The following is a 22,172-nucleotide window of genomic DNA, read 5'->3' as shown; positions in this document are numbered from 1 at the left end:
CCTGGCTTTGCAATAGGCACCCCTGGGCAGCTCTGTCTGAAGTGCAGCTTCCAGAAAAACGGAGCGGTCTTACTCTGCAGAGCTGCAGTGCCCAGATCTAAGCCGGCAGAGGTGTGGGTATAAGGAAGGTCTCTCTGACCTCTTTTGCCTTGTCTCCAACTTCCCTCCTGAGTGGCCTGTGCTGTTGGTTGCCATGTTCCCTTTGCTCCTGCCTTTCCTTCTGCTTGGTGCATGCGTCATAATAATTGCATCTACTAAATATTTATGGATACATATTAATTCTACAAAGCTCGCTCAAGAATAAATGTGGGCAAAGTACCTTACTACTCCCATTTTACAGGTGAGGAAACTGAGGTTTAGCGAGTTTAAGTAACCTGTCCAAGATCAAAGGGCTAGAAAATAATTCCAACTCATTCTCTAGGACTGACTTCCTTGGAAGACCTTTGCTGATTCCCAGGCCTGGGCCAAAGACCTCTCCTCTCAGCCCCCAAAGCTCTATGTGTCCAGGACAGACTGGCCATTATTTGCTGGCCTGAAACAGCAGCCATTAGCCGGCAAGAATCTAGGGTGGCCTGGGGAAGTAGTGAGTATCCTGCTACTCAAAGTGGAAGAGAATGAGTTGGTGACCTTCAGTTACAGAGCCTTGCAGTGGACTGCCCAAAGGTGTACCCTCCCCCTCCAGGAATCTCCTTGAAGTCCAACACTCTGGAGCAGTAAATTGGTGTGGTAGTTTGAAAAAACACAGGCCTATGTGCTGTGTGACCTGGGCCACGTCGTTTCTCTCCCTGCACCTGTCTCCACACCCATAAAACAGAGATAAAGATACTGACCTCAGTAGTACAGACTGTCCTTTCACTCTCATATGCTTTCTCTCCTTTTCAATAGCAATACTACCCCTCATTTTGAGAACCATGTGGCCTCCAGAAAAGTCCCCAATTCCCAGTTGCCCTTGAAGTTAAGTGTGGACAAGTGACCAAGTTGCAGTCAGACAGGGTGTGAGCAGAACCGATAGATCTAACTCATGCTCTGCCCTTCCTCTTGCCCAGCTCTGGGGTGTGGGCAGTGGGAGTGTCCCGCCACCTTGGATGGAGAGCGATGCCAGACAATGCTGGAGAAGTGAGAAGGGAGCCCGATCCTGGTACAGCTTCCTGGAGCAGAGTGCCGGCCTCAGCCAAGATGTGCACACAGGGGAGAGTCTAATGTCTAATAGGAAGCCGCTCTGCACCAAGTGTGAATCCAGATTTCTTCTAACAGCTCTCTAAGGTGCTCCTCACAGCTACATGAAGAGATGTGTGCAGAGACACCTCGGTGGGGTGTACTACACAGGTAAATGAAACTGGGTAGCTAAATGAAATGTCCCCAGGGGAGTGACCCTTAGAGACCGCTCTGCTCAGGCCTGGGAGAGACACCATGCCTGCCCGCCTGCCTGGACGAGTCATCTCAGGACCTGCTGGTACCAGTTCCGGTTTTGCCTCCAGGCGCTCCCTATGCTACCTAGTGAGCCATGGTAGAAATTAGGCAGGCATTAGGTGGCAGTATCTTTTCTTCCTAAGAAAAAAATGGGCCAAAGAATCCCCAAGTTCTTGAAGCTACTAGATTCACTCAAAGAATGGACAAATACCCCTCTGCGGACATCACCCACGTGAACGAGGCCCTTGGTAGTAGGCCCACAAGGTCCCTGCTACAGGAGCTCACGTTCTCATGTGAGCATCTGGTGCCGCCTACAAAACCAGAGCTCCCAGAGGGCTGGACCCAGTCTCCTCTCTCCCTACCTTGTCTCTGTCCTCATCTGTCCACCAGGATCAACTACATAATTTTCAGGTCCTAGCACAAAATGAAAAGGACGTGTCCCTGTATTAAAGAATTACAAATTTCAGAATGGTGACAGCGAGCATGAACACAAAGCACGGGGCCCTGTGTGGCCTGTAGGACTCATACCCAAGAAGCCAGCTGTGTCCAGTTGGTGCCCAGTGCCTTACACTGCACACAGTAGGTAGTCATGGAGTCTGTGTGGACTGACCCATCCCCACATCCTCTGGCTTCGTCATTAAAATCATTGGGCTGGACGTGGTTTTCTTTTCTTTATTCCCAAGTCCAGTTCTTTTTATCTCCTGGAGGAGGGGGGGGGCGAAGGAGGCTGAGGGAGTCAGAGGCTAGAGGTCACACAGAAAAGGAATGTCCCTGAGTGAGCGAGTGGGCAGGGGCGAGCAACAAGCATTTCTGAGCCATTCTCCTTGTTCCTTGCCACAAGATATAAACTAATCTATTTAGTTAGAAAAACATGGTTTATTGCAATCTAAGTAATTTGTATTTCTTTTTCTACCACAAGATGTAAACTAATCTAGTTAGCTAGAGCAAGTTGGTTTAACTGAATTCAGAGTAATTACCCTCCAAAGCAAAGCAATGTGTGTGTTTCTTTGGTTTGCCTGGCCTTTTTTTTTTTTTCCTTTCCAGTATTCAAAAGTTGAGATGTACATATACTTACTTAGGATTAAATAAAACCCAGCCGTCTTTTGGTTTGCAAGGACCTTGGCCTTTCTGGAGGGTCTCAGCCTCCATCGCTACCACCTGGGATTTCCCGAAAATGTGCTGGAGGTGGCATGGAAAATTCAGTATGTGCTCTGGTGGAAAAAACAATTTGTAACAACATTTCCTGGAGCAGCGGAGTTCCAACTCATTGGTGGTGGTGGTGGTGGGGGGGGTGTGTGTGGGGGTAGCATTTGCCATCTGCTGGGAGGGCTTAGAGACAACAGCCCAAGACTGGGCCTTGCCTTGGTCACCTCAGGCTGGGGTTCTCTGAGGCTGCCCCTCTATGGCTAGCCTTGCATGATGAGGGGGAAGTTCCCATTCTCAGGCCCAGCATGGCATGGGAGCTGAAAGGAAGCATCTCACCCCATCCCCCTGCGACCATTGCCACCCCCTGTACTGGGAAGACAGAGGCTCAGGGGGAAGGTGACTTCTCTGTGCTCAGCAGTCCAGAACCCCACACAACATGGCTTCCCTAGTCCCAGATGCCCCTGCCTTCCCAGCAGAGGCCAGGTGGTCTCCTGCTTGCATACCTCCTGGTATTCAAAATCGTCCTGGCTTTACCAGTGCTCTTTCTCTACCAGGCCAACTTCGTCCTCTGTGATCCTTTTCTTAGCTCCAGACAGACATTTGGGGCTGAGTGCTTCTGTCCTCCCCAGCCTCCCCTCTCCACACTGAGCCTAGTTCTCACAGCTCTCCTCGCTCCCGCCCTCATCCACCCCCCCAACCTCCTCTAGATCGGGCTACTCTCTCCTCAGCATGCGCTAGCACTGAAGTGGGCTCGGTCTCTCGGCCTTTGCTCCAAACCATCCTGAGGCTGGGGTGAGGACTCCACTGGGGTAAGCCAATATGGTTTCCAGTGATGGTCCCCCTGGAAGAGGGAGGCTTGGGAATGACGTGCACATGCTCTGTGGCCCTTAGAAAGGACATCATTCTAATGGGAGGTTCATCGATTCTGCCCACCATCCTCAAATCAGCTGCTTGTCTTTCCCAACCTGACTTCAACATATACTCCAAGTGGCTGCTTTTGCATTCCTTCAGGCCCCAGCACAGACCCCGAGAGGAGTACCTGGGTTCAGCACCCCAAGAATATGAACCCGTTACGGCAGTCTGGAGCAGTGCAGACTTCCTAGCTCCTTGCCCCTTCCTTTCCCAACTAGCTCCACTGCCCATCTCTTGACTCCAAAAGAAAAGCAGGCATGTCCTCTCTAATTGAAAACATCAGAAAATCAGGCCAGCAGGTGGCATAGTGGTTACGGTGCTGGACTCCCACATGGCAGATCAAAGTTTGAGTCCCAGACCTGGCGCCTTGAAAATCACACTGGGCGTGTGTGCATGCATGCCCAGAATCCTAGGAAGAGAATGGAGGAGAAGGGACTGTGGCATGGCTATTCCTCCTGGGAGGGGATTTTTTGCTTTCTCTCTCACTGTCTCTCTCTGTTTCTCTGGTAAGTGCATGCACCCTATGGCAAAAACCTTTAAAAAAAATCAGAAAAGGGCAAGAAATAAGAAAACATAGGAACTTAAGGAGAGAATGGGACCGAAGACTTCTGTGTGCCTACGCAGTCAAATAGCATCACTTTTAATCCCCATCCCACATCTAACGAGGGTATTATCACTGCTACTTTATAGATGGGAAACTGAGGCATGCAGGTAACATGCCCAAGCTCAGTCCTGCCAGACTCCAGAGCCTGTGTCATTTCTACAGCCCTGCCTGGTCTCCTGCCTCAGTCAAGTGTTAGGACTGCTGACTTGGAGCATCTAGATCCTTTGTGGACTTCCAGTGTTCTCGAATACACCATCTGGCAGGTGCGAATAACTGGACATGGCGAGAAATCATCCACCTTCAAAATAAATTCCGGCACCTGGCAGGTAAAGCCACGACAGCTGACCTGTCTGTGTCCCTGAAGACCAAAGATCACAAATGCCTTTCTTCACAGTGGCCTTGGTAAAATGGCCCCTGGTTCAGCAATTCAAAGCCAGAACCAGCCCCAAGAATGCAGGGGTGAGGCAGACACCAGAGAGGCAGGGAGAGGGGCTCTGACCTGAAGCCATTCCCCGAGCTCTCTCTTTCAGGCTCCCGGCCTGGTGACCTGGACAGATTCTGCTATGCCCACTAAGGGAGGCTCCCGGGGACTGGCAAGGCACTAATGAAGGAAGGCCCGAAGCCAGCTCATTGCCGTGGGCAGTTCAAGCAGCAGTGCACAATTGGATAATTGGAATCAGGGCCTAGCGCAGGTATGCGAGGAGCTGGCTTCCAACACAAACAAGAGGGTTAGGCCAGCACCCACTGGGCCCCTCTCCCTCTCTCAGACTTTCCAGGGTGCCTGGACCCACCCCCCTCCTCAAAGAGAAAGAGCACATCCACCGGCACCTCTGTGGGGGCCTGGATCAACAGAGTCTACGATGAGCCTCCTTGGGAGCCTGGGGATGGCACGACGCTTCTTGCAGGGGCCGCCGGCAGCACAGCTGGTAAGCACCCTGCAGTGTTCACCCAGCAGCCCCTGGCTGGGCCCTGACCATCCCAGGCTCTAGGCTGGATACTGGGGGTTGACAGTGAATGAAACAGACACTATCCTCGTGCCCAGGGCCTGGTCACATGTGCTCCCTGCCTCCGGGAGCTGGGCCATATGGGAGACAGACTGGCACATAGTCGCTCCAGTGCTGTGAGGCAGACAGACGTAGCAGGGAACAGGGCTGCAAGGGAGCACAAGGAGCAGCAGGCAGGGCTTGTGCACTGGTGCGTCATGTCCCTAGAACAGTGCCTGGCACATAGGAGGTGCTCAGTAAGCGTGTCTGAGACAACCAGGGAGAGGGATCCAGGCAGACAGAACATTGTGCACAACAGCCAGAAGTTACTGCAGGGGTCGGGGGAGGACCCCATGCAGAGTCTAGAGGAACTCCCTAAACTGAGCCTCAGGGGTGCAGGAAGGAAAGTGGAGGCCACTGACTCTCCTTAGAGGTCCCTGGAAGCTGGAAGGGTCTTGTCCACATTCAGGGGTCTGTCAGGGATGGATTCTGGAGCACACTGGGCTGTTCACACTGGTATACATCAACTGCCTGGTTCAGTCCCATCCCACAACAGGTATGAGAGTCTTTACGTACCCATTTCACAAATGGGTAAAGTAAGACCCCAAGAGGAAAACTCAGGTGACTGGGCTCACATGGTTTATAAGGGGCTAAGTGGGGATTCAAAACCAGTGATTATGACACCCCATGCTCTTTCACTCCCTGGAGTGGAGCTGAAGACTGAGACAGGGCCAGAACAAGAGCCAGGCCTTTGTGTCTGGATGTCCAGATAGAGGCCCCTGGCTCCTCTGGCCTGGGCAGGGGATGGGAGTGTGTGTGCCCCTGTCACAGTCCCATGACAGGGCTTGAGGCAGCTGCTACACCCATGCTGGACCCTGGGAGCTGAACACGCTGAGTGAGCCTGCCAAGCCCCGCCCCTAGCCCTCCAGGCGGTGACCCCAAGCTGCTGCACAGCCGTGGCTGACAGGTCTCCAGGAGACACCTGTTTTTCATTGCAGGCCCCTGTGGCTCTCTGGCTGTGGCTGTGTTTGTTTTGGGGGGTGGGTGGGGGGAGGGGAAAGCCATCTCTGCAGGTCTGTAAGGACCTGGGGTTGCTGAGGAGGCCGCAGACAGCCCTGAAGGAAAGTGAGAGTGGGGAAGGCAACCGCTGTAGCACAGATGTTGGTGCCGGTGGTTCGGCTGGCAGGAGCCTGCAGACTTTAGGAGAAAAAGCAGGAAATGGCAGAAAGAGGGGAAAGCCACTGAGCATGAGCCTTCAGAAAGCCTGCCCTGCTTCACTATCTCCCCTCACAGCTGTCTATTGGTCCGTTCACTCATTCATTGAACTTTCCAGCACTCGCCAAGTATTTATAAGGAGCCCGATACCCCCAGGAGCCCTAGAATTACAAAGGTGAACCTGACATTCTCCCGATGCCGTGGGGCTCCCAGTCTGGTGTGGAAGCAACAAAACACACGGATCAGCTGTGCGATGAATACTGTGAATGAGGACAGGAACAGAGGGCTGGGACATGCATGCAGGACAGGACTAGAGGAGCTAGCTACTGGGGACCAGGCCAGCCAAGGCGGGCTTCCAGGAAGAGGGAGCACTTTGCATGTACAGGTGGAAAAGGAGGAAATGACATCTCACACAAGACATGGAATGAAGCAGGAGAAAACACTGCACATGAGCCAAATGGCCGGAAATTCCATGTGGCTGGAGAGGGGGAGTGTTAGGGAAGTAGCAGGACACAGGGCTGGCAGAGGACGGGGCAGGAGGGGCAGGCTAGGGACTTTTTACACCCTTTTTAAAAAATTGCCAGAGGGCACATGTGTTGAGAGAGAGAAAGAGAAAAAGAGTACCTCCCCATGGGGTGTGCTCACACTCCAACCCTTCTTTTTTTTTTCCTTTGGAGAGGTTTTTGCTATAGGGCGCGTGCACTTGCCAGACAGAGACAGACAGAGAGATAGAAAGCGAGAAATCACCCCCCAGGGGCATGGCCACACCACAATCCCTTCTCCTCTATTCTCCTCTCGGGATCTTGGGCACGCACGCACATGCGCCAGGCGTGAGTTTAAGCCACCAGGTCTGGGACGCGAACCGCCGTCGACTACGTGGGAGTCCAGCGACATAGCCATTACGCTAACTGCTGGTCCCTCCAACCCTTCTTCATTTCTCCATCCTGTTGGGATTTGGGGCACACATGCACACCTCGTATGTTTCTCAAGCTACCGGGGTAAAGATCTGAGCCTTGGTCAGCCATGTGGGATTCAGTTCCCTTAATTCCCTTAACTGCCAGGCCGTGGCACCAGCCCACACCCCGCCTTTTAAAGCCTTCCCACCTGACTTTTCCCTTATTCAAACCCATTTCTCTTTTTATTCTTTTTTCTCCCCTTCTTCCAATTCTCCCTGTCAATACCCTCCCTGTCCCTATGCCAGCTGTGACCATAAGAGGCACAATCTAGAAAGTTCCTACTATGTCTTGGGCTCCAGTGAAAGCACTTGATGTGGTTTACCATTGCACTTAAAACTGTCCCATGAAGCAGGTACTATTTCCTCAATTTTATAGATGAGGAAACCGGCTCTGAGAAGCTAAGCAATTTGACCCAGCTCGTCCATGGCTCCTGCACAGCCGAGTCGGGGCTGTGCCCAGAACCCTCAGACAGCACTCGGGCATCGCGGCCTGAGTCCAGCACATGGAGGGCTGATTCCAGGCCCCAGACACAAAAAGCATGTTCCAGAGGCTGTGGGCAGGCAGTCCAGGCAGGGCAAGACTTCCAGAAACCACTAGATAGATGATGAGTCTGACATACTAGGTGCCTAACTCCTGAACGTCCCTCTGAGAGCCTAGCCTGCTTCTCCTGTCAAGATGAATCTCCATTCCCTCAGGCCTGGAGGTGCGAAAAGCTGCTGTCTCTCTCACTCGTAGTCATGGAATATTATTCCCAAGCTCTCGTGGGTTAGTAATCAGTGTTACTGCCCCCTCTCTGCCTCTCCCTGGTCAAATCCCTCTGAGTTCCTGATCAATGGCATGCACGTTGGCTGCGTGCATTTGCTGCAGGGAAAGCGCTTCCGAGTCAGGGTGCCGGGGTTTGGTGGTTCGGTGAAGAGCTGCTCTTTCCCACGACGGGGCCTGCGCAGATGCACTGTCCTATCTTGTTCTCGCGACAGCTGTTATTCCCATTTTGCAGGAGGAAGAACTGAGAGTCAGAATAAAGTAACTTAACAGTAAGAGGGGCTGCTTGGTCTCAGAAAAAAAAAAAAAAAGAAACTCTTTAAAAAAATAAAAAAGTTTATTTATTGATCTCTTCTGAGAGTGAGAGGGACCCCCAACAATGTCCCCACACTCTAATCTATCTATCCTCAGCCTCAATCAGCCTGGATCCTGGACATGCATGCACGCACACACATGTGCCTGGTAAGTCTGTCTCAAAAGGTTCCTATTTATTCAGCTTTCAGGGTCCAGTCAGAGGGCCACCTCCTCTCTAGAGCCTCCTGCGGCTCCTCAGAGTATCCAGTGTGGACGTCCCGCCCAGGCTGTCTGACACCACATGGAAAGTGCAGGCTTGCTTGTCTGTCTTCCCGATTGCGCTGTGATTGCTTTGTTGGAACCCCCAGCACCTTCCAGGCCATCCTGCACCCAGCAAGCACTCAGCCATTGCATAGCACGTGGATGGACAATAAAACACCAGCCACCAGAGAGGGAGCGCCTACTGCCTTCAACCACAGGGACATAATGAATGTGATCCTGCAAGGCAGATGCTATTAGCCATGTTTTTACGGGGAAGCGAATAGGCTCAGAGGGGCCCACCAAGGTCACATAGCTAGTAAGTGGCCGAGCAGACTCTGAATCCGGGTCTGTCTGTCCCAACACAGTGGCCTAAACTGCTAACCTGCTGGACACAGACATTCTAGTTGACTTTATTTATCTCCCTTCCTCCTTCCCTTCCTTTCCTGAGGCAGGTGGGCAGCTGGAGGAGGTCACAAGGAAGTATGCACTCCGATATAGTCGGGAAGACTGGTCATCTACCAAAATGGCGCTGGAAAGAAAGAAGACCAAGCTCTTCCCGGCCAGCCAGACTTGGCCTGTCTGCATCCCCAGCAGACCTGAGGAAACCAGTGACCAAGGCCGCAGAGTCAGGTGGAAGGAACCCGCAGACACTCCCCTTGGGCCACAGCTGGGCCTTGGGTCCTTCTGCCCAGTCTGCTCTGGGGGCTGAGGGATTTGGGCACCTTGAGTCTGAGTGGCCCCGGAGCTACCATGCCGGGAGCTAACGGGCATTCCTTCCACCTCTCTTGTCTGGAAAAGCCTGGTTCACAGTCGGAGGCCCTGCTCAATGCCCCTCCTCCATGTCAGCACTCTTCTCGGAGCAGCTCTCCCTGAGGCAGTCACTCCCCCTGGGCCCTACAGCCCTCCAGGCTGTCATTCTGACCATGTGGTGTGGAGTCACCTCCTTTAATCTGAGTGCTCTGTGTTTGCTTGTTCAATGACTGAGTCAATAAAAGAACAAGCGGGTCAATAAATTGGAGAAGGAGTAAGCAGCTACATGAACAAGTGAAAAAGGAAGCAGAGAAATAGATGAATGGGCAGAGGAGAGACAGTGAACACAGCAAATGGCTGGCAGCCAGGTAAACAAATGGAAGGCCCGTGCCCAGTCCTCTCCGGGGTAGCGGTCTCATTCGGGAGACTGTAAAAGCTCCTGGCTATGGGGCATGTCCAGAAATCTGAAGTTCACCAAATAGCAAAGTTGCCTGAGGGCTGCCAGGAGTTGCAGTCCTATCCCCTCAGGAGGTGGCAAGAGGCAAATAGGAGCTCCCTGCCCTACGACCCTCCTGGGGAGGCAGAGAAGGCAGCTCGGTTGTTGGTTGGGTTCCACCATCACCTGCCAGGATTCCCCTCTGTGGACCTTGGTCTTCTCACTGTAAAACGAGAGGACCTGGCTGGACTCGAGAGCTCGTAGGACCTGCTCCCCGGAGTTCTGGGGAGGCTGGCACCCAAGGGAAGCCAGTTCGCAGCTCTGCATCAGCTCTGATCAGCCCGCATCATCGGTCCTTCCGACGGGGCAATCTGAGGGCACAGCATAAAGTGCCAGAGCTCCAGGAGGCTTCCTGGACAAGAGGTGCTAACACTGAGCCAGGAAGAATGGGGAGGTTGGAAATAGGTGAAGAGGCACAGAGCCTCCGCTGTGACTAAGGCAGAATGTCCCTTTGAGTAACAGGAGATGAGGGATGGAAGGAATCTGGGGACAGGCCTCAGCTGCAAGAACAGCCTTTCACAGAAAGCTCATATACTGTTGGGGACATTGGTCTGTGACCTTCTGGCTGAGTGTGAGACTCGGGCATTTTTACAGTAAAATGAGACTAGTCAAGGTACCACCCTTGGTGGTCTCTCTGCCATCTTTAGCCCCCACAGGTAGGACAGGCCAGGGTGGACTGCTGTCAGGACAACCTGGGGTCTGTTCGAGGGGACAGATGTGCACACGGCACTTGCTCGTTTACAACCCTTCACCCTAAGGCTGAAGTTAGAGATCCAGAACGGGCAAATGAAGTGCGGACTCTGGTCTCTGCCTTCCTCTCAGCCTCAAACGGGACCAGCTTGCCTTACCCACTGCACAACCAGTGTACACAGCCAGATCCCTTCTGAGTCTTTCTTTCTTCTTCTTCTTTTTTTTTTTTTTCTAAGAGAGATTTTTGCTATAGCGTGTGTGCATTTGTTGGAGAAACAGAGAGAGACAGAAAGTGAGACATCACCACCCAGGGGAGAATGGTCACACTGCAACCCCTTCTCCTCTTGGGATTTTGAGCACACATAAACACACTCCTGGAGTAAGTTTTAAGCCACTGGGTCCGGGACTCGAACCGTAGTCAACTACGTCGGAGTCCAGCAATGTAACCATTATGCCATCTGCTGGTCCTGCCTTCTGAGTCTTTCCCTCCTCAGGTATTTGTGCTGATGGTGCGTTGGCCCAGAACCCTCTACTCACCTTCTCTTGCCCAGCATGCTCGGCCCTCAGGTTTCAGCTAGAATGGCTCTCCTCAGAGGGGCCCCCTGCAGCCCCGGTCCTAGGCCAGGCCCCAAGTCAGTCACCCTACTTCTCACAGGACACATCACCTGGTAATTAAATAATGATGTCTTTGGGCAACTGCTTGTTCAAGTCGGTCTTCAGCACTGGGTTCTCAAGAGGGAAAGGAATGAGGTGTCTTGTTGATCACAGTATTTTCAGCACCCTAACCTAGTGCCTGGCACAAAGTCAGGGTTCAATGCAACCAAGTTCCAGCTGAGTCCATGAACGATGGCCACACCAACTATTCCACAGGGCTGTCAGAGGATCAAGGAGAAGGATGGCCGAGAAAGGGTTTTCATTATAACCAGCTCTTCCAATGTGAGGTGCTGTGTGTGATGATTAATTTGGTGCATCATGCTGGCTGGGCCCCAGTACCCAGAATTGGTCAAACATTATTCTAGATGTTTCTGTAAAGGAACTTTCTTCATGAAGTTAACATTCAAACTGATAGACTGTGGAAAGCAGATTACCCTCCCTAATGTGGGTGGACGTTATTCAATGAGTTGAAAGCTGTAATAGAAATGAAGTCTGCCATCCCTGGAAGAGGAAACTCTGCCCATGGATGACCTTGGAGTTGTCCCGGGTCTCCAGTCTGCCAGCCTGCCTGCAGGTTTGGGACTTGCACTGCTACGGTCTCGTGAGCCCCTTCCTTAAACTCTCTCTCTCTCTGTGGATATAAACACATAGACCATACTAGCTCTGTTTCTCTGGAGGACTCTGACTCACACAAGTCGTACCTGGGATCTATGGTCTAGAATCATTCTAGCCTTCCCTCAGCCTTCAACTCCCATAGCTGCAGGGCCTGGTCTGAGGACTCAAGGTGAAGTAATGACGTGGACACTGAATATATGTGGGTGTCATCCCCCTGCACCAGGGTGCCTGTCTAGTTTCCCATAAGTAGAAAGGGGGTTCCAGTGAAACCTGCTTTGCTCAAGAGTCTTGGCTGCTTGCAGGAACCAAAGGTCAAAGCTTATACTCTTCAGAACCATCCTGGGGAACATCACAGGAGTGAAAGCGGATGGAAGCAGGTGATAGACACAGTGGTGTGAACGCACACCTGTGAGCTGAAGAGCTCTTCACCCAGCCAACACCTGATGCTCAGAAAGTGGACTCCTGCCCTGGAACACAATCCGCTAAGGAACTCAAGACATAGCAGCTTTCTGAGAACAAGAGTGTGACTGAGTAACAATGAAAAAAGATGACCTCAGAGCCAGGGCAAGTGTGTCCACCTCCTGCCTAGTCCCCACCTTCTTAGGCTTGACCTCCAGCTCAGGTGGGTGTGTGACACTTTCAAAGTGCTCATTTTGCATGATTAAAGAGGAAAGGAAGTAACAAAAAAAAAAAAAAGAGGATATGTAAGTCCAAACCCTACTCCTATTTTCGCCCTGCACAGTGGCTTCTCTTAGGAGGAGAAGTCTCGGGGCAGAAGACTAGCGGTGTAGCTGGCCAGCCTGCTGGCGGGAGGAGCAGGGAAGCACCCCTCTATTTTCTAGTCGTGGCCCATCAGTGGCTATAACTGCGCTGCTGGGATAGGGCGTCTCTGCTGACCACCAGCGGCAGGGCTCAGCTCAGGGTGGAGTCAGGGGCAAGGGTTACGCTGACAACCAAGATGGCTGTGATGCCTGAGAAGTCTCCTAGCCCAGAAGTCACTGACTTCTTCCCTTAATATTTCTAGCACAGTGATAAAGCCTTAGAAGAAAAAAAAAAGTAGTGTTCTCTCAAGATTCCAATTTGTTTGCTTGTCTTGCTTTGTTTTTGGCTAGGGGGTATATGAGCTCAGCAGAGACAGAGAGAGAGAGAGACAGAGAGAGACAGAGAGGAAGAGAGAGAAAGTACTCCCTAATGGGGCAGGGAAACATTGCAATCCTTCTCCGCCATTTCTCCATTCTGTTGGGATTTGGAGTGCATACACACAGACACACACACACACACACACACATGCCTGACGTGTTTTTCAAGCCACCTGGGCTGGGAATCAAACTGCAGTAGGCCGTGTGAGATCTGGGCTCCCTTAACCACTACGCTATGAGGTCAGCTCTAATTCCAACTTTGATTAGTCCTACCTTCAGTTCTTTCTTGGTGCTTTCTTTTGAAACATCTCTACTGCATTCTTTTAGCTTTCTGGCACCATGAGGATGGTTCTGAAAATAGACTTTAAAGATGTATTTGCACTTCTCAGAGATTTTTAATCCTTCATAAACTAAGAAGAATTGAAAAAGCATGAAGGAATTGAAAAAGCATGAAGGAATTAAATTGAAAAAGAAGGGAAAGGACAAGAATGTAAAAGAGGAATTTTTATATTTTGAGACTAATTCTGGTTAACACTTCCTTCACGAGATTGAACAATTCCTTCCAAGTGAGTGGGGTGTCTCTGTACACTAACAGCAGCAGCAGCACTTCCTGAGAACTGGCAGCTCACCCCGGTCTGCTTTCTACCTCCCTTCTTCCAGGTAGTCCTCACTGAGCAACCTAATGAGGTGGTGTCTGTTCCCCCCATTCCACACCGTACTGGGGATGCTGGAGTCTGAAGCGTTGGTCTGGTTTGAAGCCATTCAGTTTGTTCTATGGAATAAAAGTCTTTCCTGGAGGGACTTGAGATGAAGCTAATCTTGCTCTGGGTACTTACTACACGCCAAGCAAATACTAAGCAATATGTAAGCATTATTTTGTCCACTTCTTAGATCCACTCAAGAAACAAGAGTCAGTAGTCATTTTTTTTAGAGAAAAGAAATAAAATAGAAGGATTAAAGTGAGACCAGCAGGTGGCTAAGTGGTTAAGGCACTGGACTCTCCATGTAGTCAACTGAGGTTTGAGTCCCAGACCAGTGGCTTGATATTCATGCCAGGTGCATGCACATGCATGCCCAAATTCCCAAGAGGAGAATGGAGGTGAAGGGACTGCAGCATAGCCATCCCTCTGGGGGGTGATTTTTCACATTTTATCTCTCTGTCTCTCCATCGAGTGCAGCACCTTATAGCAAAACTCTCTCTCTCTCTCTCTCAAAAAAAAAAAAAAAGGAGTAAGGAAGGCTGCCATATATCTTCATTTAGTTCTATATTTTCTTTTACCATATTATGCAGCTTGTTTTCAACTTTTTCCTACATAGTTCATATAAGTGTGATGATGTCAATGTTTTAAACATTTACATTTTATGCACCATTTGTTTATAACATAGAAATAGAACTGACTTTATATGTGAACAGAATATTAGTATTTGCTAAATTCACATCTTTATCCATATAACTTGTCTGAATATTACTCTGGATATTTTAGGTAAAGCGCAGGGTATCTGTGAATAATAGAAACAGGAGCATTTGGGCCCAGCCATGATAGTACACTGGTTGGATCTGCATTTCAACAGACCGAGGTCATATGGGAGGCCCACCCTAAAATCTGGGTGCAGTGGCATGCATCTGGAGTCCCAGCTACTCTGGTGGCTGAGTGAAAAAATGGAATGAGAAACTGTCTTAAAAAAACCCCAAAAAGTCTGGGTCCTGGCACTCTCAGCTTCTCACCCTGTTACAGAAGAAAAGACAAAAAACACCACTCAGGCCAGCAGGTGGCGCAGCGTTTAAGGCGACTGGGTCCCCCATGGCTGACTGTGTGATTCCAGTCCCAGACCCAGTTGCTTGAAAATGATGCTGGGCATGCCCAAAATCCTGAGAGAGGAGAATGAAGGAGAAGGAACTATGGCATGGCCATCCTCCCCAGAGGGTGATTTCTCACTTTCCCGGTCTCTCTGTCTCTCTCAGGCTAGTGCTTACACCCTATAGCAAAACTCCAAGAACAACAAAAAAGACACTGTCCTCGGATGAGACTGAGGAAGTCGAGCCTCATACCACCCAGCGGCATAGCTCCAGGAGTATATTTGCACTCCCACCCGCCACTGCCCCACCTCTGCAATTCTGCCCTGGCCAAGTCACGGCTCCTTGGGGCTGTTGGAGGCGGTACGAGGTATTCTCAGCCTCTGGAGGGAGGCAAAGGCTCTGGCTCTCGGTAAGGAATGTCTGTGCTTCGACCCTATTTGACCTGCCAGGACTCTCCTGCTTAGCAGGACTGTTGGTCCTGGCACCCCAGGCTATCACCCCTTCCCTGGCACACCACTCAGGCTGTCTCCAATCCTGCCAAGAGGCTCTGGCTGTGAGCAAGATCTAGACAGCATGCCTCCTTCCTATTGAGAGGTGCAACCATTGTTCCCAATGGTCATAGATGTAAGGGCTGGGAAGCTGGAAGGTAGGGGGTGGGACACAGCTTCTGAACATTTTTTATGGAGGAAGAAGGTCAAGGTGAGTTCCCTGGGGCATGTCGCACCAAAGCTAGTGCCAGCCTCTCAGCCTCTCTCTCTGCTTCAGGGAGCTTATCCCAATAGCTTTTACGAAGTGCTGACTACATATTTGGCTGAGGGATGCAAATCAGTATAAATCCTAGTTTCTAGGTTCAAGAAGTAGACGGAAAACAAAATCCACCCACAACAAGTCCATGCAACACATAGATGTGCAGACATGGTGTAGACAGGAACTGGGTTGATCGCAGGCCTAGGTCACAGGACTAATGGAGATAGATGTGAAAGCTCCCTGAAGGACCATGGAGTTTCTAGAAGACTAAGATTGAATATGGCAAGAAGAGAAGAGGAAGGGGACCAGCATGTGCAAAGGACAGAGGCTAAGTTGGCGTTTTGGCAAGGCCTGGCACATGCAAAGAGTAGCCTGAGGGCTGGGTGGGTTGAGACCACCAGAAGTGCCAGGTGCAGTCTTCCTGCTCTGAGTGACTCAGTCTCAAAGCCCGTTTCCCTGACAATACAGTAAATACGGGGCCTATAAATCCATCTGCAAACATCCACTCTTCCGGCGCCTTCTCTCTTCCAAGTCAACAAGCCCATCCCGTGGAGCGTAAGTGCAGCTGTGCCAAGCACTACGGAGCTGCCTGCAGGCAGGACGGGCTTCCCAGGTGGGCGTTGGCACCTCCTCCTCCTCCTGAGCGCCCCTGTCCAGAGAGCCCATGCCCTTCTCGGTCTGAACAAGCTGCAGGTGAGGAGTTGGACGCCCCAGCAGCCACCTGCAGCAGAAAAAGCCGAGGTCATAAGGGAGACTTCACCTGTGTCAGTAGGGACCTGAGAGATGTGGGGACCACCTGCCAGAAGAGGTAACTACTGCTGACGCTGATCCCCAGGGTGCCAAGAAGAGGGAGAAAGACACCTAGAGAGGGACCAGAAGTGGGAGGGACAGAGAAGAAGGCTGGGCCGGGCACCATTAGCACCCGGCCAGTCCTGTTCCTCTTGGGGCCTCTGATTCCTCATCTGCAAAATGTGGAGACATTCTTCTTTTCTTGATCTCTGTGCAGAACTGAATGGATGGGCAGGAACCACCCAGGTTCAAATCCTGCTTGTGCCATAATATACATTCTGTGACCTGAGGGGAGAGCCTGCTAAGTTCTCTGAGTTTAGTTTTGCCATCTGCAAAATGGTACAATAACAGCTACTTTTTCAGATGATGGTAAAGAGGGGTCTCAGATACCCTGCATGGCACATTCCTCATGGGCTGAGTGCTTGTTCCTAGGTTTTGCCTCTACACCCCACGGCCTGTGACAGGCAGACCCAAGAGGCTGTGACAAGACATTTTTTTCTGCCTCCAACAAGGCCGGCGGCTGCTGAGATGAGAAGAGGGGAAATGACAGCCGGGGACTGAGCAAGTCTAGCAAAAGTCCACCTGCAGACACCACCAGTTAGCAGTGCCCTGGTCCCACACATAGTCTGTGCTCACTGAGTTTGACGACCTCCTTGAGAAAGGTCCCTCAGGTTCCTCAGTCCTGGGCTTGTGCAATCTCTCTTCCTCATGCTCATGTGCCTGGATTCCAGTCACCTTTCAAGGCCCAACACCACCAGGTCTCCTAGGAAGTTCATTACGGACCTCCATGTGGGAGCCGACTCCAGGTAAAACCCTACCTGCGTTAGTGTAATTCACAAGGCTGTCCGCCTTTCAGCCTCATACTCTCTTCAGCTAGACCAGATGGCCTACAGGTCCCTGAGCACAGGCACTGCTGGCCTCAAGGTGTTTGTATAGGATGTTCCCTTTGTCTGCAATGCTCTTCCCACAAAGCCCCTGTTCATCTAATTCCTGCTCAGTCTTTAGACAGCATAGATCTAATTTTTTCCTACAGGGCCAGGTCTGAGATGAGGCAAGAGAGGCACTGGCAGCACATCGTTTAGGGAGGCCCTGGCTCTCAGGGGCAGACCCTGACCTTGCACCACTGGCAGAGAGAGTCTTCTTCATTTTGGAGTCTGAGGTGCCTCGCTTGCCTTGCTCTGCTCCCTCCTCTGGATGTTTCCCTGAATCCCCTGCCATTTGAGGGCCCCTGCTCCGTGCCTCCCTCCCCTATCCTATCTTTCACTGAGAGTCTTGTGATTACCTGGGAGCTTGCCAGTCTTCCCCTCCGTACTGTGAGCTCCTAAGCCAGGACCACTTCCGTCTGCTCCCCATTGCATTCCCATGCATGGCACAGTGCAGGCATGGAGTTGGCGTTTGCAGGTGAACACAGAAGTCTGACCCCCCTTCTCTGAGCTACCAGATCCCAGTGTCATAGTACCTATCACCCCCTGCCTTCTGCTCCAAAGAGCTGCCCTCAGCCCCCTGGACCGAGCTCCCTGGGGCCAGGCTTCACCCTTGTATGAGCCCCGCCCAGCCCAGGTCTGCCAACAGCGGCTGCTCACACACTTGGCTGGACATGGCTATGCCTGATGGCAGAGCTCCAGGCTCTGCATGGACAACTCCAGCAATGGCTTCACCTGGACATTTGCTGGTCCCACCAGCAGCTCCTCACCTCCAGTGTCTCTCTGTCCAGCTCTTCTCCAGCCAGACGGGCCTATTGGAAACACAGAAGGTCTCTAGCTCCCTGCTGCTTAAAATTTTGCAACAGACTTGCAGTTGTTTGAGCCCAAACTCAAGCCAGGCATTGAGGGCCAACTCTCCACGTTGCTTCTGCAACCTCCCTCCAAACTGCCTTCAGCATTGGCTTGCCAACGTGAACTGCTTGCCCTCTCTGCCTCACCACATTTTTCTCTCTGTGCGTCTCTGTCACTCTCTCTCTCACACACACTCCTTGGTATTTTATACAACTGCACCTTTGCCTCCATTAATCCCCCTGGCTGGAATGCCATCTCTCCAGGCTTCCCTTTGAAGATTTCTAGTGGATATTTTCTTTTCTGGGGGACCTTTGCTGACACTCTTCTTTTACCTCTGAACTCCCCCCCCCCTTTACTTGCTAGTGGGTGTGTGAACTCACCAGTGAGAGAGAGAGACTGAGAGAGAGAATGTACCCCCCAATAGGGCATGGTCATGTCATAATCCTTTTCCCTCCGTATTCCCACCCCATCAAATTTGAGGCAAGCATTCACATGCGCCTGGAGTGTTTTTCAAGCTGTTGGGGTCAGGATTTGAACTATGATCAATCCTGTGGAATTATGGCTTCATATACATAGTGCTTAACCACTGTGCTACAGAGCCGGCCCTCCCTCTGTGCTTTTGTGTGTGCTGTTCCCTCTACCTGCATACTCTTCCTAGCGGTGTTCACCTGGGTAATTGCTTCTTGTCCTGAGCCAAATGCTCTTTCCCGGGATCCCACAACATAATGTAGTATGACAGTAGCTGGCTTTCATGTAGACCTAGCTCCCACTCCTGTCCCTCCATCCCTCACCCCTGCATACTGCAATGCTCTGTGACTCAACTCTCCTCATCTGCGATTCTGCAGCACCTGTCCATGGAGGGGCTCAGCTGCAAAGTGGAGTGTGGGCTCAACTGCATACCCTCCCAGCGTTCTGAAATCCACACCATTACCTACCGTATCTCCTGCTCCCGCCGTCGCCTTAGCAGAAAGTGGATCCTGAGCCACTGTCAGCCAAAGTTTAGGGGCCAATTTCCTGAATGCCTTTTGGTATGTGACAGAAGATGCCAAAGGAGAGAAAGACCAGGAGGCCAGGTAATTTATGAGGGAACTCTTGGCTCTGACAAAGTTTTAGCCTCAGAGATTAAGGCATACGGGAGCAAAGTGCAAGGGTCTGGGGCCAGTTCTCTGGGTGGCTGCAATTTTGATCCCTTTGGATCAGTGCTTAGCTCTGGCTGGGTTCAGCAACTCCCCAGCTCTGCTTCCTGTGACAGAATGAGGCCACAGGCAGTTTGGGAAGTTGAGAAATGAGGGAGCTGCCGTTTCAGGGATGGTTAACCTAGTCCTCTTCCCTACTGCCTCTCAGAGGTTTTAGAGCCAGCAGTGTGACAGGAGACACACAGACACCTTGGAATGCAAGCTGGCAACATACAGAGGGAGGCTGATTTCCCACTTATCTGCTGGTCTCGCCTCCAAACATCCTTATCCTGAGAAACAACATCCCAAGGCTGCAAGTCATGGAAGTCCTCACTCTCTCAAGTGGACCTCATCTCCAGGGCCCTAGATGGTTTGAATGTGATCAAGTTGCTCACTTTATAGAAGGAAAACTGAAGCCCACAGAAGGAAATGGACTAACCTAGGGTCCTGCCAGCAGCTTCTGAGCAGAGTTGGGGCTAGACCCCATGCCCACCGAGTCTCACTGTGGGGCTCACAAGACCACACCCACCTGTCCAGGTGAAGGAGACCTAAGGAGGGCTGTGGCTGTTGGTGGGGAAAAGAGAAAGATCTAGCTAGACCTTCGGCGGGTTGAATTAGAGGTGTGCTAAGTTCTTCCTGCCCTAGGATACTCTAAAACTCCACACAAAGCAAGACTAATCATCTCTTAAAGTTTGCACCAGACCAGTGGCTTGTTCTGCATGGACCCATTCATTCATTCATGCATTCACTTACTCATTAACATGCTATGATCTAGCCTACCTGCCAGGCACTATTTGAAGTGCTGGGGACAAAGCAGTGGATGAGATATAAAGGTCTTGGTCCTTGGTGAGCCCACATTCTGGTGAATGCCACATGACATATTGAGATCAGGAGATGACACATGCTAGCATGCTGGCGTAGCAGAGTGACAGTGGCCACAAAGTTGGGCACTCCTATCATCAAGAGGTAGGGCCTGTGTCTCCACTCATTCAATCTTGGTGAGCTCTGTGGCTTCTTTGCCTAAGGCACGAGGTGAAGGTGATGTGTGCCCAAGACTCAAGAACACTGGGAGTTTCTACGTCCTTCTCTTGGAATAGCCATTCTTGGATACCTGAGCAGCCATGTGAGAGGCCCGTGTTTCTGGAGACATCATGTGGAGAGCTCATGAATCCGCAGGAAAAAGGTGTGCCTCCCAGATGAGCTGTCCTCCAGCCTTCTCGCACTCCCACACCTGTCCAGCTGCCAGCTGAATACACCGGGTGATCTCACATGATGCCACACAGAGTGGCCCAGCTGCTCCCACAGGTCAAGGAGCATAATACACAGAATGTTAAGACGCTAAGCCTGGGACAATCTATTGTGTGACAATAGGTAACAAAATCCACCACTGACAAGTAACAAGAGGAAAACTACAGTACAGGGAAACAGTGACAAACATGTTACTTTCTGGACTGTGTGTCACAGTCTCAAGAGGCCTCAATGGAGCAGTGGAGCGAGGGCACCAGCCTTGCAATGATCTGGAGAAGGGTGTGCCAGGTAGTGGGAACAGTAAGAAGCCTGAACTCAGAAGGAGTTGGGCCCCTTCAGGGAACAGCACCGCAGCCAGAGGCTGGAGTAAGGTGAAGAGAGTTGGGAATGGGCTCAGAGATCCAGCCGATCAGGTCACAGCAACCGCTCTGGACTTCATTCTGGGTGCGATGGGAAGGCGTCGTGAAGGGGTAACCAGAGGACCAATACGATCTGGATCAACAAGGATCCCTCTGGTGTCTGGAGAAGGAGCCGTGGCGGAACAAGCACCAAAGTGAGGCCACCCATTGGGAGGTGACTGCAACTAACACAGGCAGCCTGGGCAAGTGTGGCAGCAACGGAGAAAGTGAGAAGAGGGGAGATTCAGAATATGGAGGGGGTGGGGCTGCCAGGACTTCCTGGTAGCTTGGGACTGGGGTAAGAGGAAAAGAGAGGAATCAGAGGCTACTTCTGGGATTTGGGTCTAAGCCACTTGCCGAGATAAAGTCCTGGGAAGTGACAGATTGTGAGGTGCATAAGAGGTACCTGAATTCAAGAGTTTTTAAATGGACATTTGAAATTTCAGATGCTTGATGGACATCCGAGAAGAGGTGTAAAAGAGTTAAAGATAAAAGTGAAGAAGCGATAGCACTTGCCAGCTAGCTCATACTTACGAGTGCTTACAAACCCTGACCCCAGTTCTAAGACCTCTACACACGTCTGTGACATCAATGGATGGCCCAAGAGGAGCGCCAGCAGGGTTGGGTGGGATTACCTGGAGTGTGGACTGAGAAGGCCCATCAAGAAGAGGACTAAATGACGGACGATTAGGTTTAACTGGTACCAGATCAGGAGCGCAGGTAAAACAGGGACAGGTCGGGCTGAGAGGAGAATGGGAGACAGGCAGGGGAGACAGTGAGGACAGACCTGTCACTGAGGAGCCAAGCTATGAAGAGAGGCTGAGAAATAGGCAAGAGCAGGGTAGGGACGGAGAGTCAAGAAAATTGTTTTGGGGATCTTACAACATGTGTGAATGTAAATGGCCAATAGCGAGGGGGAAATTAACACAGGGAAGAGAAGGGAAAAGCACAGGAATAAGAAACCATGTATAGAAGGCGGAAATTGTGAACAGGGAAGCACGTGACCAAGCGGATGTGGTTTATGCACAGTAACAGACATTGTATGGCAGAGCCTTGAGTGCTCCGAGAGAAGAAACACGGGTGACCAGTTGCAGCACCATACTCAACGGCTGGTTGACCCTGGAAAAGTCACTGTCCTCCTTAACATGAGGATTAATTATCCTTGTCACACAGGGTCATTGAGAGGATTACACAAACGAACAGCTGCCAAGCGACTAGTCAAAGATTGGGTGGCTTTGGCAGCAGCTAACAGTGAGTTCTGTGATCCCAGAACTTGGCCTTGGGTCATGTGATCTGCCTTGTCATGCAGCAAACCTTGCCGGGTCTGAGCCTTTTGGCTCAGCATTGGCATTTGG

At 51.3% G+C, this 22,172-nt stretch overlaps 1 protein-coding gene and 1 pseudogene across 1 annotated transcript in view; both read right to left on the bottom strand.

The window, feature by feature from the left end:
- Positions 1 to 22,172, bottom strand: part of TRABD2B (TraB domain containing 2B) — a 249,270-nt gene that overhangs the window by 152,429 nt on the left and 74,669 nt on the right. The window lies entirely within an intron of this gene.
- The window catches only part of LOC102494872 (gamma-tubulin complex component 5-like), a 65,093-nt pseudogene continuing 52,976 nt past the window's right edge, over positions 10,056 to 22,172 (bottom strand).

Source organism: Tupaia chinensis, unplaced genomic scaffold (assembly GCF_000334495.1).
Source record: "Tupaia chinensis unplaced genomic scaffold, TupChi_1.0 Scaffold000207_1, whole genome shotgun sequence".
Classification (NCBI taxonomy): Eukaryota; Metazoa; Chordata; class Mammalia; order Scandentia; family Tupaiidae; genus Tupaia; species Tupaia belangeri.
This window is presented reverse-complemented; position numbering and strand designations above follow the sequence as displayed.